This window comes from Lepidothrix coronata, unplaced genomic scaffold (assembly GCF_001604755.1).
Source record: "Lepidothrix coronata isolate B3197 unplaced genomic scaffold, Lepidothrix_coronata-1.0 Scaffold200, whole genome shotgun sequence".
NCBI lineage: Eukaryota > Metazoa > Chordata > Aves > Passeriformes > Pipridae > Lepidothrix > Lepidothrix coronata.
The window spans coordinates 1,371,020-1,387,037 of record NW_016690380.1 but is presented as its reverse complement, the minus strand read 5'-3'; the positions used below and the strand labels follow the sequence as shown (position 1 = coordinate 1,387,037).

The 16,018-nt window shown below is 39.8% G+C and overlaps 1 long non-coding RNA gene across 1 annotated transcript; it reads left to right on the top strand.

Moving 5' to 3' along the window:
* Nucleotides 1–5,186: 5,186 nt before the first annotated feature.
* On the top strand, nucleotides 5,187–14,832 carry LOC108505866. Its single transcript, XR_001877614.1, has 5 exons — nucleotides 5,187–5,300; nucleotides 5,848–5,937; nucleotides 9,940–10,398; nucleotides 11,780–11,872; nucleotides 13,633–14,832. It is a non-coding gene; the product is annotated as an uncharacterized LOC108505866 (long non-coding RNA).
* The last annotated feature ends 1,186 nt before the right edge of the window (nucleotides 14,833–16,018 follow it).

The window sequence follows — 16,018 nt, the reverse complement described above, 5'->3', positions numbered from 1 at the left end:
GATCCCTGGAAGTGTCCAAGGCCAGGTTGGAGGGGGCTTGGAGCAACCTGGGCTAGTGGAAGGTGTCCCTGCCCATGGCAGGGGCTGGAACTGGATGATCTTAAAGGTCCCTTCCAACCCGAACTGTTCTGTGATTCTATAATTTGAGATTTTAGACGTTTGCAATCTGGAACATCGGCAATTACATAACAATTATTGCTACTGCCATAAGAATCAGGTAGATGCTGGATCAATTAATTGACAGTCTCCCAGCTGTGGTTCAGAGTGACACCATTTTCACAGCATATAGAGACATACTGTCTTGTCTCCCAGTAAACCCAGAAGATGTTGGATCCAAAAATCCCATTTTATTGGAATACAGATATTGTTTAGGTGCACATTTCTTGGTTGTCAAAGAGTACAAAAATATCCTGTCTGTGCCTGACAGGCTTTCTGGGCCAGTTCAGGATCTTTCCGTACTTCCCCGTGTATCTCAAGGGTAATCCACTTCTTCCCCAGAGAAAAATGTAATATTGTGTCCTTGCATCCAAGCTCCAGTCATTAACACTTGCTTTTTGCTCCTGGAAACTGGGTACAAATCAAGGTTACAGATTCCAGCTTTTCTCAGTGGAGGCCAGGGTGCATCTGAATGCCTGTAGCTGGTGGTCCTGTTTTGCTGGAACTTGGTTTATTCTTGTCATCCACCCTCCTATCTTCACACCACCATCAGATTTCTTTCCTGTGCCTGCAGACTGACTTTCTGATCCTGTCATGTGGCCTCCTCTACTCACCCCCACTTGTCACTCACTAACCAAAATAGGAGCAGATCGCACATTGATCACAGAATCCCAGACTAGTTCAGCCTGGAAGGGACCACAGTGAGTCACTGGTCCCACCTCCCTGCTCCAGCAGGGCCAGCCCAGAGCACATGGCACAGGATTGTGTCCAGAGGGATCTGGAATATCCCCAGGGAGGAGACTCCAGCCCCTCCCTGGGCAGCCTGTTCAGGGCTGGGTCACTGCCCAGCAAAGAAGTTCTTCCTCCTGTCCAGGGGGAACTTCCTGAGCATCAGTTCCTGCCCGTTCCTCCTGTGCCATTGCTGGGCCCCCCGAGCAGAGCCTGCTCCATCCTCTGCCCCCTCCCTGCAGCCCCTGACACACCCTGGGGAGGGCCCCTCTCAGCTATCCCTGCTCGAGGCACAACAGGCCTGACTTGAAGCCTCTGATTGCCTTTTGTTTATATTCAAGAAATATTGTATTGAAGAGGTCCAATCATATTTTATCATATTATTTTGAAATCAAAGACTAAGATACAAAAGAAGCAAAGGTATTATTTTCAAACTAATTAGGGAGCTACTCGCATTGCTATAACCAACACGAGGTCATAGACCAAATGAGTGGGTCTGTTCCCTTCAGTTTTAAACAGAGCTTTCAGGTCCTGGAGCTCTTATTCACTTTGTCCCTGGTGTCCTTATCTGAATATACCTCTGCATGTACTATAAACGCACTTTGTCTTGACTTTCCTCTTGCTCTTGGTGTTCCTTGTCAGTTCTGATAACCCACAATAATGTGCCTTGACAACTAACTGTAGCAGTCCACCCCATTTGCCAGCTGCCCATATGGGAGTGTCCATGGCAGCTCATGGCTCATGTGTTTATTATTATAAACTCTCTTTGTAGTCACATTTCATTGTTTCAACTTATGTCAATCTCAGCTTCACTTCTGTGTCACCTTTCTCTGCACAGTGACAATATTCCTTGCTTCCATTAAATTAGTTTCTCATCCAAATGCTGAATTCATTGTTTTGTAAATAGCTGAAAATAAATTAGCTTATTTTTTTGAATCTTCTGAAAACTTAGCACAAGGATAACCTTGTAGTTAAGCAAATTAAAAGACTGCAAAGAGGAGAACTGTAGATGGGCAATAATATATTAAAATCTATCCTGTAGTTCTTATCCTTTAGCTAGAGAGGGAACTACAGTCAAAAGAATTACAAGGTGACATTCATTGCATCAGATTATCATTAGTGATTTTACCATGATACAGGTCAATGTAGCTATCAAAATGTCTGTTTCTTTAGCATTGAAATCTGTTTTAACTTATTTCTTAAGAAATTAATTGTACAGGGAACTGCATATATACTAGAACACAAGGCAGCAGCCTAGTACATAGGTACAGTAGCTCATGCCGAGCTTTAATCAGATGTAGTCATGCACATCTACTCCTTTAAAATGTCCTGACAGGTTGTTGAGATCTGACTCTGATCATGACAACAGGCCATTTCCCAAGAAGCTCTTAGATTCAGGTTTTAGCAAAGACACTGTCAAATCAGTGTGTTAGTTACATATATAAAAATCAATACTTTAGACAAGTTATATATTTTTTTTCCCTTCAAAGACTAGGGTTGAAAAAAATATTGTGGGGGCTTTTTTCCCTTCCATTCCTTTTGGGGAAAAAAAGAAAAAGCAATGTTTAAATTTTCCAGCTGTTGCTTTATACTGTGATATTTTATGTTAGGTTGCCTCAGCCATGTCCAATGATATAAAGTTACATGATGTAATTATGTGACTTGCATTGAGTTATCTCAATATGACACACCAGGCAGGAGACCTGCTTTAAAAGACACACTTTCCTGGAAACTGCAGATAAATTTTCTGCAGTTAGTAGTGCCTGCCCCAGGTAACAACATCAGGCCTGACATTCTGCAGTATATTTATTATTGATTTGGTGGATGGGTTGGTGAATGTTGCTGATAACAGAAAATTCCTTAGACTAAAGAAACCCTCAGAGAATAGCAAGAGGATCAAGTCAAATTGGGTGACTGAATAATATGGTGATAACATAGTGCTGATGATATGTTGATAAAATGAAATGTAAAACCTTAATACATTAACGTAGAAGGTAAATAATCTCTTCCAACATGGCTTACCTTTTTAATACATCATTGGGTTCAGAATCAATACTGCTGAGGTCTTACTGAAGGTGTATCTAAATTTCCCTATGGATCATGATTCTGTTTCCATTGAAATTGATGCAACATCAATGAAGGCTCAAAATTAACAAAAAGTGGAAATACTATAAATCAAAATTTTTAGGACATTTTGAGCATCCTCTAGGAAACTTCTTTTTTTTTTCCTTAGCTGTGATTTTGCTGTGCCTTTCCATGTCACTTGTTTCCATGTCATCAGTATTATTATCAGAAAGGCTTTAAACATTTACAGAGGCTTTATATATAATCACTATTTAAGAAAAAAAAAGTAATAAACTCAGATAAGCGGAACACTAGCAAAAATGAATAAATGATTTCTTCCTTGAGAAATGTTTCCTCCAATATGTTCTTTTACATCTTCTACATCTTCCTGATGAAAAAAGTATGTTCTCTCCATTTTGTTTGTTTGATGTGTCCAGTCTGGATGGGGTGGTTTGTTTTGTCATCAAGTGCTGCCCACAAGATGTTTTTTTCTGTTTGCTCTCAGTAGGAGAAGAGAGCAGACAAATAAGTGACAGGTTGTGACACAGCTGCAATACCTTCCTTAAAAAATCCTGAACATGAGCAAATGTTTGCACCCTGTTTTACACGAGATCCTTTCATAGTTCATTTTCAGTCTTCTTGCTGGCCTGAGTTTGCTGTTGAACATCTATTTCAGCTGATTGCTTCTTTTATTTAATTCTTGTTTCAGCTAGCTGCACTCACTCAACTTCAGCTGCTGCGGTTTGCCTCTTAAGTTTCCAAGAGTCAGCGGAGAAAGGTTTTGCTCTCAGACCATGCCATTGTACCATGGCTCTCAACCTGTTTCATGACACCAATGTGGGAGGAGAGGCTGATCCCCCAAGGGCTGGGCAGCCCTTCAGAAGGGCCCTGAGGGTGGGAGAGAAGGGCAGAGAAGAACTGTTGGAAGTTCAACAAAGGCAAATGCAGGTCCTGCACCTGGGGAGGAACAACCCCAGGCACCAGCCCAGGCTGGGGGGGACCTGCTGGAGAGCAGCTCTGGGGGAAGGCCCTGGGGGTCCTGGTGGACAACGAGCTGTCCCTGACCAGCAGTGTGTCCTGGGGACAAGGAGGGCAATGGTGCCCTGGGGGCATCAGGAAGAGCATTGGAGCAGGGCAGGAAGGGGATCCTGCCCCTCTGCCCAGCCCTGGGCAGGCACATCTGCAGGGCTGGGCCCAGCTCGGGCTCCTCAGCACAGCAGGGCCAGGGAGCTCCTGCAGCGGGGCCAGCGCAGGCTGCGGAGATGCCCAAGGGATGGAGCAGCTCTGGGAGCAGCAAAGGCTGAGGGAGCTGGGGCTCTTCAGCCTCCAGAGCAGAGCCTGAGAGGGGCCCTCCCCAGGGTGTGTCAGGGGCTGCAGGGAGGGGGCAGAAGCTGGAGCAGGCTCTGCTCGGGGGGCCCAGCAATGGCACAGGAGGAACGGGCAGGAACTGATGCCCAGGAAGTTCCCCCTGGACAGGAGGAAGAACTTCTTTGCTGGGCAGTGACCCAGCCCTGAACAGGCTGCCCAGGGAGGGGCTGGAGTCTCCTCCCTGGGGATATTCCAGACCCCTCTGGACACAATCCTGCCCCATGTGTGAGGTGGGACCAGATGAGCCATTGTGGTCCCTTCCAGCCTAATCCATCCTGGGATTGAAGGAGGAAGCTTAGGCCCTCTGCCTCCTCCCCTGCCTCCCAAACAACCAGTACAATAAGAGTAGCAGAAGAAATATAGTCACGATGTAGATTAGATCCTATTTTTGTGAAACATGAAAGGAATTTTTTCCTATGTATGTTGTATTTATGGAGACAAGGTTTTCAACACAGACAGCAAATCATCTCAGAAGTTAAAGTAGGATATCTGTGGGCTCTTAAAACACAACTTTTAAATATCTTTTCCCAGTGGTTGGTAAGTGGTTAATCCAGAGGGCTTTAAAAAGAAAGAGACTTAAAACTAGTCTTCCAACAATCTTGTACAAACTTCTAGAAATTTTTGTTCAGAATTGTCTTCCAGTATTTGTATTTAGTCATTTACCTACCTGTTAGTGACTGTCAGGGCTGTGCAAATCACACATGTAAATATGGCTTATTCTGTCTGTAATTCTATCAACATTTTTGTGTAGAGCATTAATACAAGTAATTTGCTGCACAAGAACAAGCATTTGTTGTACTTTATTTTCTCTTTGATTTAGAAATAAATCAATCAGAAATGCTGTTATCCACATACTGTTAACAAGGAGAATAAAGTTCAAAATTTTAATTACCATAATCATATTAAGTTTGCATTTGGACTCAAAGGAGACAAAATAGAAGAAAAGGATGATGGAATTTCATCTGATCTTCTTTTAGGACCAGGTGAGAAAAATCAGTTTAAGGAAGACATAGGGAGGAAATGGAAAGTGTTGAAAAATAAATGAAGGCATCTCGTCTGGTGGTGACTGTACTATGACCAAAGAAAATGATCCAATGGAGATGAAAAATATGACATTGGAAAGAGAGGTCTATATGTGTAAAATATCTGGACCAAAGGTGAAGTAGAAATATTAAGGAGTAATGTCAGCTAGGTGTAAAAACACCTGATAAAAATATAAAGGTGGACAATAAAAAGAACAGTGCTGGAGGTTAAGATAAATAAAATATGTTGAAGTGCCAAAAAGGAGAAGGTGTTGAAAAATTTAAAAATATTTCGGAAGCACCTTTCATATGAAATATGTACAGTAAAAATAATACATCAAACCTATATATACAGCTTAAAACTCAAGCGTGAGCTTGAAACTGAACATGTGCAAATATGAGAATTCCTAGTTCGCTTTACAAGTGCCTGAGTTCTCCCGGCTGCCAAGGGAGCTGGTGTGGGACCTTTTCAAATAAACTTTTACAGTTGTTTATTCCACCCATTCAGCAGGATGACACTCCCAAGAAGAACTGGAATGCAGCAGGAATGATGGAGGTGATGCCCTTGGGAAGTCATTTGTTTGCCTCATCATTTGCAGTGAGTGATTAAAATCAGGCATAAGACGATGTAACTGCTGAGTCAATTAAGATTTAATCAGGTCCTTTTTTGTGGAACAGTTTGTAGTGGTTTATGGGGGGTTCCACCTTTCATCTGACTGTGTTTTAATGTTCAGCTTTAGGTGCAAAACTTCAGTTTTGCTCTGAAATGGATTAGAGTTGCTTATACATGCAGCCACTGTGTGGAAACCAATGCAGTAGACATAATTAAGATACAAAATACATGAGGATAGATAAATAGATAGATTGAAATTAGGATAGCCACAAAGAGGTCAACTGCATACAGAAAGTATTCCCTTTTTTCTCACCATTTTGCAAATTCCATCATTTTAGTAACACGTTAAAAAGTATCTGGAAAATTAATCATAAAAGTGTAATTGCTTACCTTTCTTTTTTATTGGTTTCAATAATACAGGGCAAAATATAGTAAGAAATCAATGTTATAAATAGCCATAGGAATAGGAATTTTTTTTCCCAAAGGGAGATGGTTATATCCCAAAGGTACAATGCACTCAGTAAGACTGATGGTGATAAAAGAGAGGGTGATAAAAGAGTGAACAGAAATTTCAGTGGAATATTTGTATGGGGGTAGAGAGAGATATATAATAGTTTATATCATACAGTATCATTTATGCTCCATTTTTTGTTGAAATGCATCATTTACTGCTTTTATTTGCCACAAAACATTGATGTAATCCAGGTTGGCAGAATTTTTCCACCTTTTTTTCCAGTTTTCAGTTTGAATTGTTTAGAATAAAAGAGAAGAAAAGCTATGAGGGAGGATAATAATTGATCATATTTTGCAGTAATGAGATAAAACATTTGTGTTTTTTCCAGGCTGCACAAAAAGCATGTCAAAAATACCATTCCTGGGGAAAAAAAGTTATTGCAAAAAAAAAAAAAAAGGCACTTTTTGTTAATTAAAATTATGCATAACTTTAAGTGTTAAATAATTTTTAATGGCTTAAATAAAATAGTACCAGGAAGAGTTGGTAAATTGCAAAGATTCCCCATTTATGACTGTGAATAAAAATATTGCATTAATATTGTTTTTAAGATAGGTAGGGAGGGGTTGTTTGTTTATTTTAAACAAAGCAGTTGGCATCAGATTTATCACTGTAAGACGCATGACCTTAAAAGTAAATTAAAGGTAGCTTCCATTTAAATGTAGAGATTTAAGGAAGGTTTTGAATGTCCTCGGTTCTAATTGCTCCAGTTATTTTTTATTAATGACATTTCACTAGCTGGCACTGAATGCAGCTTTTCCTTACATCCAGCAGTTTCATCCTAGTTCATTTCCTGCCTCTGAAACATTTCAGGATACTACTCTGTTTAGATTCCCCTAAAACTTATAGCTCAAAATAACAACAGCATTCTATTGAGAGAAATTGGTTTATGTCTTTAAGGGAGACAGAAGAATGTCTTCCCAGACACCTATCCCAAACTCCTCTCACCTATTCTCTCCATGAACACAAATTTGAAAGTCCACTAGCTATCCAAGCAGGATGCCTGGGAGATCTATGTACAACACCCACTCGCTTTGGTGGTTTTCTTTTCACCTTGCCTTTCTTATTTTCTGCTTCTTAAATCTCACTATCACAGACCAATCCTCTGGCTTCTCCTCTGAGCTTTCCATTACATTTTAGGAGCCAAATTAGTTGGTATAAATCGTGGGTGAAAGTGTGAGAAGATTGGAGACAGTTCTCTGTTGATCTGCATGGGATTTGCTGTGTCACTCAGCAGAGTCTACATATGGTATATTTTATATATATACACTATATAAAATATAAATATGTATTATAATATATCATATATTTATTTATATATTTTATTTACTATTCAAACTTCAGTAAATTTACAGCTGGTGGGAAAGGTCTTTACCCAGAGCTTGGCTCACTCTTGTACAGTAATATGGACTGGATATGAAGTTTGTCTCTGGACGTGTCCAAGGAAGGACTGGATGTGGCTCTCAGTGCTCTGGGCTGTGGGACAAGGTGGGGATCAGGCACAGGGTGGACTCGATGGGCTAGGAGGTCTTTTCCGACCTTAATGATTCTGTGATTCAGCAGATCCAGGGATTTGGTTTGTGCCCATGTTACTGTCTCTTCTTTTGCTCTACAATACCAAATATAAGACAGAGAATCTTAGTGAGCTAAATCAATGAAAGCACATTTAAGAGTAAAATCTCTTGAGTTAAAAATATTTATTAATACTCAACAAAAGTATAATACTCATGATCTGCAAAGCTGTGTAAAGTAGTTAATTTATGTAATTCTCTCTGCTTCTCCCTGATGATAAGGGACTTCTGATATAGGTAGGTGCTTGAAATTTAGAGTAGCAGCTATATCAACAGCTGTGAACTTCATTGCTGTCACTATAAACAAAGGAACTTGTCCCATTCTTCCCCAAAATACAGCTGCTGCAATCAGGAAGAAATATCTGGAAATGTTTTCAAACAGTGAGGACAGACATTGGTTATTCATGTTTCTCAGTGGCAAATTTGTAGGTTTCTCTTCTCTTCATTAGTAAAGAAGAATTGATCTTTGGATCTGGGAGGTAGACCTTCCACAAATTCCAATTGCAAAGATCAAGGAATAAATGGAGGGAGGAAAGCACCCTCTGTTTGCTATCAGTCTGTCCTAACTGAAGCAGGCTTGTTGGCAGTTTCAGTTAAACTGCATCTGCCAGTGTCGCATCTGTCCAGTGAAAGAAGGAGGAGTTCAACCATCTCACTTGGGCACATTTCATTAGCAAAGAAGTCGAAACCTTGTTTACATAGAAATCTGTATGAATTATGACATTGGATTGAGCATAGGAATTTTTAGACATATGTATATATATTACTGAGGGACTGAAGTGAATCTCAAATTCAAGCTCAGAGGAAAAGCAAAAGTATAACTTTATGCTATAATTAAGGTCCTAATAAAAACTGGGCATATTGTTCTGGTATGCACTAGTAGCCTGTTTTGCTTTGAAAACAAATTAATTGTTCTGTGCTGTCCCTGTTATGTGATCACTAGATACTTGGGTTTGTTTTGATTATCACTCTGAAGGTAATTAAAAGATAATCACCATGTCACAAACACAAATGCCCAATCCAGCCAAGTAAGAAAGAGAGGAAAATGCTGAATGACATCTTTATTCTTTTAAATTAGCACCTTGCAGAGTCCTGCTGTCACCCCAAAATATATTCTAAAGTTCTTTGGGCTTCTTAATGCAGTGAATGAAATTGGATATCAGGTGTAGAAAAGCAGTAGAGTTCCAGTTCCCTGCAGCTTTGAGCTGCTCTGCTCAGGTGAGACCCCCCCCTACAGAGCTGCTCCAGCCCTGGGGAACAGCACAGCAAGGACATTGAGCTGCTGCAGAGAGTTCAGAGGAGGCCCCAAGATGAGCAGAGGGATGGAGCAGCTCTGCTGGGAGGAAAGGCTGGGAGAGTTGGGATTGTGCAGCCTGGAGAAGAGAAGCTTTGGGGTGACCTGACTGTGGCCTTGCAGGGCCTGAAGGGGCCTGGAAGAAAGATGGAGAGAGACTATTGACAAGGGCTGGAGTGACAGGACAGGGGGAATGGCTTCCCACTGCCAGAGAGCAGGGTTAGATGGGATATGGGGAAGGAATTGTTCCCTGTGAGGGTGGTGAGGCCCTGGCCCAGGTTTCCCAGAGAAGCTGTGGCTGCCCCTGGATCCCTGGAAGTGTCCAAGGCCAGGTTGGAGGGGGCTTGGAGCAACCTGGGCTAGTGGAAGGTGTCCCTGCCCGTGGTGGGGGTGGAACAGGATGGGCTTTAAGGTCCCTTCCAACCCAAACCATTCTATGATTCCATTTGTGTTAGGTAAGTGTCACAGTGTGGCTGTAATATTTGCAAGCTAATGAGTCAGCTGTACGTGTCCAAAACAGCTACTCTGGAGAGTGCTAATAGGTGGAAAGGATAAAAGTGGGGAAAAAAAAGTAAACAGCTGAGTAATTCTCTGTCCTTTTTGTCTCACAGGTGGAATGAGGTCAAGTTTTCCTTCTTAGGAAGTATTGCAGAAGAACACAGTGTACAGCAAATAAATGCATGGAACAGGCACCTGCAGCTGACAGCAGTTAAACAGCTGAAAACAGAAGCTGAAGCTCTCCGTGCATCCCTATGAGCTTGTTCCCCTGCAGCACCATTCCTCCCAAGTCCCCTGTTATGTCATTAGTTAATCCACTTGCAGTCTGTCACTGCAGCTCAGGCTGTAAAACCTTTGGGGAATGGGCAGTTGTTCGAGCATATGCTGTCCATTGAAAGTCCTTTACAGGCGACTGAAATATAAGCACCAAGATGCCCAGATTGCTCTCATATGACAAGCTTAATTTGGTGATCTGAAGGAAATAATGGAATCACCATATAAAATACAACTACATAAATCAGTAATAAGCATATACTGTGAGGAATTATCCTAAATGGACTGAGAAGTTGTAGGTGAGTATTTTTGTACTGTAGGGAATTATCCTGAATGGACTGGGAAATTGTAGGTGAATATTTTTTTCCTTTTGTATGAAGGACATTGTCTCTGACAGAGTTAAAGAGCAAAAGATTAAATAATCATGGAGCATTAAGTAAAGAGTGAAATAGGAATGTCACCAATATTTTAAATTACAACTTCTACCTCAGACTGAAATGATTATTCATTCAACATTGTTAAACACCAAAATTATTAGGAATAAATAGTAAAATTTTCAGGAAAAGCTTTTTAAATATATCTGAAGGTTGGGAGGCAACCAGGTGCCTGAGTTTCCCTGTTGAAATGAGTTTATTGAATTCATTCCTGTTGTAATATTGATAACGTTGCATCCCAGCTATCTTTGTGTGCTTGTAAATATGCAGGGGATCACAAAGCTTATTATGTTTGTTCACTTGAAAAATATGACATGCTTTAACTTAACTCTCAATAGATGAGATTTAATGAAGGAATTACATTCCTTTTTTCCTCCTGGACCACTGTTTGTGCTACTGATGTCCCCTGCTATGTGTATTCTTTCTGTTCTTGTACCTCATTAAACAGATAGAGAAAATCCCATGGGATTTTAATATGTATTTAAAAACTCGTGTGTTTGCATGCTGTCCGTCCAGCTTTCTTATGCTTGTCTTCATGGTCAGTGCAAATGACCTCCTGAAAACGGTTGAGATAGTTTGTTACTCCCCACCTCAGTAAAAATAATAGAATATTTCAACTCTTTGGTAATAATTGTTTACCCTCGCCAAGTAAATTCCTAAAGCATTCTAGAGAAAATAGAAAATCTGCTTTCCAATGCATTTAGTCCCCATCACATCCCCAGAAGTAATAGGACCTAATATTAGTGGTGGTTCTGTTCCATGTGAGAGGAATGCTGTTAGAGGGATAATGTGCTCCGCAGAAATATTTAATGCAGCATAGGATTGTTCCTGTCTGGTTCATTCCCAAACAGATCTTTGAGCAAGAGAACCATACCAGAACAACTTTCCTAAAATGCACTAAAATACACATCTGAAATACTCCTGCCAGACCAAGGTTGTCACTGCTCCACTGACCAACCCCATTAAACAAAAGATAAAATCCTCCCTCCTGGACCTCACATTCCCTGTTTCTGCTTGCAGAAGTGTGAGTCCCAAAGTGAGAGTCAAGAGGCAGGGCCGTGTTATTGCAGCACTCAACTGTGGAGTGTTACCCATCTTCGACTCCTACACCAGTGATCACCAGCCATGCTGGGGAAGCTGAGGGAGCTGCAAAAACCACAAGCAGCAATTTTATTTCATTTGAAATATCACAACCTGGCAGAGCTGCTTTGCTAATTAGTGATCCATAACTTTGTTGTTCTGGCAGGTTCATGAAGTGGCAGCACTGGAGGATTCACTCTAGGAAAGACTTCATTGGAAAAATTGAATTTGGAAACAGGCTATTATGGCTAAATTACGGGTAAATATTTGCTCCTACTTGCTCAAATATATTAATGTGTAATCTGGGTTTAATTAATTCATGCTGGAAAATTGATAAATGGCTTCTTAGTTCCCTTTATATACCTATAATTTAGAGACTGTAAAATTTTGTCCTTTATGAACTCTAGATATGGTTTAATGTAGTGACTTTTCATGTTATTTCAATGGAACTAAGATTTATACTCCAGTAACTTTGCCTCACTGCAGCATTTAATTAAACAGAACTGTTGTGGAGTTATGTGCATTGTCTATATGAACATAAACTAATTCCAAAGTTATTGGCTTATGAATGCATTTTCTTGTATGAAGAATAGATAAAAGAACCACAGCTTTGCCCACAATGCATTATACTACTTGAGTCTTAGAAAATGCTTGATCCAGAGTCCCGTGGCTAAAGGGATGAAATTTTTGTGATTTTTTTTGATACTTGCATGGTAGCATGAAGGAGGGCTCTTTTCAAGTGCTGCATCTACTTACAGCTTCCTGATTCTGAACTAGCTTTGAGTCCAGCCTACCCAGTGCTCCAAGACAGACTCATCAAAAAGTATTTGCATAAGGAGCAGCAGCATGAAACCCCATGTACCTGATCAGTGCTGAAGTCAGGGAAAGATGCTACAGCTCTTTTAGTAACCCCAGAAAATAAGCAAACTGATATTTTCTGCATGTTTCCTCTGCATCAAAATCAGTGTGGGCAGCAGGCAAGGGAGGGGATTTTGACTATTTAGTCCTGTAAAATTCCCCAAGTTCTAAATTCTGAATTTAATTTAAATCCTTCATATGGTCACTAGGACTAACTCTCCTTACATCTTCAAAATGACAGAAGGGTTAACGATGCAGTAAACAACCTTGATTCTCTCCCTCTGTACAACTTTTTAACGACTGTCATTGCTTCAGCTTCAGGAGTTGTGTGATCCAGTTAGGGCAAATTGAATAAGACTGCTTTTATGCTAAAGTGTGAGAAAGTTAATTGAAATCAATCCATGTTTAGTGAAAATGCTGGAGACATCACTGATAATTTAAAGCAATTAAAAGATGTCGTCCTGAAGCAAGGCAGAAACATTAAATCTAAGAGTCTGTTAAAGAAAACTACCTAAAATATTTAAATTATATTATTCAGCTAAGATAGACTAGAGATAGCTGAAACAATTAGAAATTGGGAGGCATAAAATCAGCAATATAATCTTCTTGAGCTGTTTTAAGTTATTTGTTTTTTCAAAAATTATAGATTTTTTTTAAAAAATCACATTTGTGACATTGGTGAACAAAGGTGTGCTAATGGATTTGCAAATTTTTGGACTTGCAAATCTCCAGTTCTCATTGATGGGCCATTGTGCTTTGAGAAAATTTAAACTGAAACACATTTTTCAGGTAAGTAGTAAATGGCTTGTTCACAGGATGCAAAACATTGCATTTGGTAAATGTGAAGGTTAAAATCCGGTCTCTTGGCTTTATCAAATTCCTAAATATGGCAGGGTAATTATGATGGTTTTGCAATTTCAAGTCCCTATATTCATCATGAAATCATAGAACTTCGTAGAATTTCCATTAAGTTTGGAAAAGACCTACAAGATCCTCAAGTCCAACCTGCTGAGGGGATGAGGATTCAGAGCTGCACAGTTCTGTGACATTCTCATTTAGAAGTTTTGTCTTAACATGAGTAATAAGACAGAAGGTAAAGAATAGAATAAAAAAAAAATTTGAAATATTGTCTGTAACATTCCTGTTGTTGTCTACATTCAGGCTCTGGACCAGACATGATGGACCTGCCTCTGTTAACTCTCACCTCTAGCAGGACTTGTGCAGCTCATTAAGAAGGTTTTAATGCAATGACACATGCTGGTAACACTGTACAGACATGGAAATGTATGAAAGATTAATTCTATAAAATATCCCATAGGCATAGACTGAAGACAGCTAAAATTAATCTGCCAAATACTAGTCTTTTATGGTCTGTCAAAACTTGTACTTGCAGATTTGTATAAGTCTTTGTCGTGGCAGTTTCTTCCTCAGCCACAGTTAAGCATATGGAGGTTTAAAAGTCAACTGCACAATGAATGTGTCTTGCCAAAGCTTCTTAAAACAAGCATTTAAGATCATTTTACTTGTTATATGTATGTTCCACTCCCAAAGCCTGGATTATCCAATCCAGCCCTGGTTCCTGGGGGGGTCCTGATCATCAGGTGCAGATACCTTCCCTTAAGGGCTGTGGTGCACAGCAGGCTTTCATCCAAACATGGATTAGGTATGACCAACACCTGGCAGAGGTGGTGCTGGAAAGCCTTCCTCTCCCTCAGCACACTCATAGGAGATTGAGGAAGATGGAGAGTTTTGATTCCTCAGAACAGGAAGGGAACATAACATCTGAAAGACTTCGCACTCTTGCTGAGAAACACAGCCTTGGGGAATGTATCAGATAATTTTTGTTAGCTGTGTTTTAATTGTGTTTGCATTTGAGAGATGTTCCTTCTCTTCATGTGCACTAGTGCCCTCCTACAATAACAGAGGCTTTCACTCTGCCCTGTTGGAGTGAATGCTACTGATAATGTTGATAGTAGAGTGTCTTTTTTCCTTCATAGTCCTTCACCTTGTAGTCTTGGGCAAGGTAAGAATCTTGGGCTGAAATACTTTTTTGCTTTTTCCCCCTTTTGAAACTTTTATTTTAAGAGAAAGCATACTCTCATTCTCGTGAGTGTAGAAAAAAGATGCATTAGACACCTCAAGACTTTAAAACCAGAGCACAATTTATTACTTTTGAACCAATGTAATAATTTTTTTTTGCTTGAATAGTAAATGCTTTGACTGTGCAATTGTGAAAGATACCCTTCATTCCTCTGTTTATCTGTGTTCAACTGGAGGTGGAAGGAATAATCTAATTCTTAGTTAAAAATTGGAAGTAAGTTATTTTCTTTAATATCATCTGTTGATCTTCCATGATCTGTGAACTGCATTATGGCAGAAAATTGTGCCAACCTTTTGGTCACTCTTTATTGATATTAAATGCTGAACTTTCTGTGTTTGTTTCTTAGAAAAAAAACTCCTTGTTCTCCTTCATACTATGAATATTTTGTTATCTCAGAGGATATGTTTGTTATTGGTCTGTAGTACTGTGGTGCATACTAGTTCTAACTGTGGCTGACATTTTGTGCACACAAAGTGATGATAAGAGACAAAAAAAATATTTTCTCAAGAGGGCAGTGAGAAGGTAGAAGAAAATAAATATTTTATCCCAAGAAATGCATTGATTTGTTTGGGTCATTCAGCAATTATGAATAATGTCAGGAAAGGAGACTGGAAAGCATGTGGTATTTGGTGCCTTAATCATAAAATCTTTCCTTCTCTCAAAATATTTCTGATAAAAAAAAGACCAGAAAGCTAAAGAACCAACTCTGCCCACAAAAAATCCTCAGGACTTCTCTGCACATACAATGTATAGAACTTTAAAATTCCTGTATTTTTAAATGTGCACCTTCTAGTAGCTCCAGAAACAAATAAACAAAAAAAGTTTTCTCTTTCTAGACCTAAACTGAACATGGAAACTTAAGCTAAACTAGCATGCTACAAGAGATTTAGCTCAACTCTCTGGGTGGAGTGTCCTTTGTGAAATTTGAACAGTAGTCAATGAAGTCTCAGTTTAGCTGAACTGGTTTTCCCTGTGCTTCCTCTTAGCTATATATATCACCTCTAACAAGTTTAGTATTCATCCACTTTTGTATTACACCACAAACTCTCTCTGAAAATGCCAGGCCTTATTTCCTATGCAAGATGTTTAATCAAAAATGACCCACAATTTCAAGCATGAATGCCCAACATCTCATTATTAAGTGCTGCCTGGGACATTTTAGAGTGCTCTAACCTCAGCTGGGATGTGGTGACAGGATTCAGGAGGCCACTGATATTTTACAGTTTAGGTAATCATTTATCTATCCTTAGTGTTTGGTATGAAAAAACACATGGAAAACCAGCCTGTTAGAGTTTTGTATCAGCAGGGAAATTCTTGATCTCTATGACCTTGGTCTAATTTGAAACCTCAAGAAATCAAGTAAGAGCCAGCCCAGAGAAAGGGCTCTTGAGTTAATTCGCTTTTCCTGCTTCTTGACTTCTCGAGGGTTTCACTACAAGGACACTT